The following is a 3,402-nucleotide window of genomic DNA, read 5'->3' as shown; positions in this document are numbered from 1 at the left end:
CAAGGACCTATTGGTGGTAGTCGTGCAGCTCGCTAACCAAAGGGTACGGAGAATACTGTTGGATAATGGAAGTTCCATAAATGTGCTTTTCAGGTCCACCCTAGAAAAGATGGGCTTGTCTGTAGCCGATTTGAAGGCGACCTCAATGACTATGTATGGGTTTTCAGGTTAAGGAACAACGGCCATAGGGATGATCGGACTAGTGGTGACATTGGGAGAAGAGTCACGAACTGTCTCTAAAATACTTGAGTTTGTGGTAATCGATTGTTCGACCGCATATAACGCGATTTTGGGACTACTTGCGTTGATGGCTTTTGAAGCCATCACTTCGATCCGACACCTGGCAATGAAGTTCCCCTCAACCTTGGGAATATGCACAGTAAGAGGAGGCCAGCTCGCCGCCAGAGAATGCTACAGCATTGCTATGAAGGGAAAATCATAACTCAGGCAACAAGCGATGGTTTTAAGTGAAGGACAAAGAGTCTTGAGAAATGGAAGTTACCCGTGGGACGAAAGAACCTCAGGAAGGAAATGATGAGATTGCCCAACGGGATGACATTGATCTGCGGGTAGGCGAAGACAGGTCCTAGCTTAAAGCAGTAGAAGAGCTCAAGGAAATAAACATCGACCTAGAAGAACCTTTAAGAGTTGTAAAAATTGGAAAAAAATCTTGAAGTCGAAAGGAAGAAGGAGTTGGTCGAGTTTCTAAGGACGAACATGGATGTTTTTGCTTGGTCGCATGAGGATATAGTGGGAATTAGTCTGAGTATAATAATTCATACTTTAAACTAGGACAATAATGTGCCTGCAAAGTTCCCAAAATGGAGGCTTTTGGGGACAGTATGATCTGAAGCATTAAAGAAGAAGTAGCTCGCCTACTTAAATGCAGGTTTACTAGGGAAGAAAAATACCTGACCTGGGTTGCTAACCCTGTGCTGGTCCCAAAGCCAAATGGGAAGTGGAGAACTTGTATCGATTTCTTTGACCTCAACAAGGCTTGTCCCAAGGATTGTTCTCCACTACCAAGAATTGATCAGTTGGTAGATGCCACGGCAGGTCACGAGCTCATGTCTTTCATGGACGCGTACTCTGGATATAACCAGATCGCGATGAACCCTACAGACCAAGAGCATACCAGTTTCATGACCTAGCATAACGTATATTGCTACAAAGTTATGCCATTCGTGTTGAAAAATGTCAGAGCTACATACCAACGGTTGGTCAACAAAATGTTCGCTAACCAAATCGGGAGAAACATGGAGGTGTACGTCGATGATATGCTCGTCAAATCAAAGACTTCCAATAACCATATATTAGACCTAGAAGAATGTTTAGGCATATTGAGAAGTATTAGACCATGTATTAGACCTGGATGATATGCTTGCCTTAAACCGCTTCGTTTCAAAATCTAGTGACAAGTGTCTACCATTCTACAACTTGCTCAGGGGAAACAAGAAATTTGAATGGACCAAAGAATGTGAACAGGCATTTCGCAACCTGAAAACGCACCTAACTGAACCCCCCGTACTATCAAAACCAATGTTTGGAGAATGTCTGTTTCTTTACCTGGCCGTGACAGAAAACACAATTAATGCTCTATTAGTTTGAGAAGAAAATCGGGCGTATAAACCCATATATTATGTAAGTAAGAGGCTTCTCGGAGCTGAATTACGGTACCCGTTGATTGAAAATCTTGCATTCTATCTCATTTTGTCTTCAAGGAAGCTCATGCCATACTTTTAGACTCATTCTATTCACTTCTTAACTGAATAACCTTTAAGGTAGGTTTTGCAAAAACCTGAAACGTCAGGTCTTCTGTGAAAATGGGCCATCAAACATAGCCAATTCGAAATATTGTATATACAACGAGTTGCAATCAAGAGCTAAGCCCTTGTTGATTTTGTTGCCAAGTGCACAGGTTTTCAGGATGAGCTGATAAGGGAGCAGGTGCAAGAATTATGGAAAATCTTCATTGATGGATTATCTAACAAAAACAGACCGGAAGTTGGGATAATCTTAATCTCACCTGGAGGACATCGGTTCCATACAGCTCTCAGTTTCAGGTTTGAAGCATCTAATAATGAAGCGGAGTATGAGGCCATATTGGCAGGGCTAAGGGTGGAGAAAGAGCTGAAGGCAAAAGCCATCCAATGTTATAGTGACTCTCAGCTCATGGTAAATCAAATATTGGGGGACTACCAAGCTCGAGGCATCAAGATGGCAGCCTACCTGGCTAAGGTAAAGGGCGAGTTTTCTGAGTTCAAGTTTAACTCCGTTGAGCAAGCACCCCGTGATCAGAATTCCAACCCTGATGCTCTAGCTCGACTTGCTACCACCAAAGAGGCAGATACATTGAATGTAGTTCTGGTGGAGTTCTTGGAATGCTCGAGTATAACGACAGAGACAGTGGAGGTCAGAATGATTAGCATAAAACCGACCTGGATGACTCCCATAGTGGAATACCTTATAATTGGAAGGCTACCTGGTGATAGGAAGGATGCGAGAAAGTTGTTGTATTAGGCTCCATGGTATGTTATTGTTGAGGGGATCCTATATCGACGAGGGCACTCATTGCCCCTCCTGCGATGTGTTCTGCCCAAGGAGGCACAAACTATTTTGCAAGAAATACACGAAGGCTTCTGCGGAGACCATGCTAGGGGGGCAAAACCTAGCTCTAAAGGTACTGAGACAAGGCAATTTTTGCCCACTTTAACAAAGGACTTGATCTCATACATGCAAAAGTGTGACAAATGCTAGCGCTTCACCATAGTTGCCCGAGCTGCTCCAGTCGAGCTAAGCATGATCCCATCCCCTTGGCCATTTGCAGCATGGGGAATTGATTTAATTGGTTCCCTGCCAATGGGAAAATGAGGAGTTCGTTATGAAGTAGTCACAATCGATTATTTCACAAAGTGGGTAGAGGCTGAAACTTTGGCAATCATCTCCTCGAAGAGAGTCCTGGATTTTGTTGTGAAGAATATCATATGTCAATTCGGACTCCCTAAAAAGATCCTGTCAAACAACAGAATTCAGTTCGATAGTGATCTCTTCACATACTTTTGTGAAAAATATGGCATAACCAAGAGTTTCTTGTCGGTAGCTTACCCACAAGCCAATGGGCAGGTCGAGGCTGTAAATAAGACCCTGAAGGTAAGCTTAAAGAAAATACTCGATGAAGCCAAGGGATTGTGGCCCGAACAACTCCCAAAAGTACTATGGGCCTACCAGATCTCACATAGAACCTCCACGGGACATACCCCTTTTTCCCTAACCTTTGGAAGCGAGGCTATGCTCCCAATTAAGGCGATGGTAACGAAATACAGACAAAAGACATTTGATCAAGATCATAACCATGAGCTACTTAGTGCATCCCTCAATCTGATCAAAGAAAAATGAGAGGCA

The sequence above is a fragment of the Humulus lupulus genome, chromosome 7 (assembly GCF_963169125.1).
Source record: "Humulus lupulus chromosome 7, drHumLupu1.1, whole genome shotgun sequence".
NCBI classification, from domain to species: domain Eukaryota; kingdom Viridiplantae; phylum Streptophyta; class Magnoliopsida; order Rosales; family Cannabaceae; genus Humulus; species Humulus lupulus.
Note: the sequence above shows the minus strand (reverse complement) of the source record.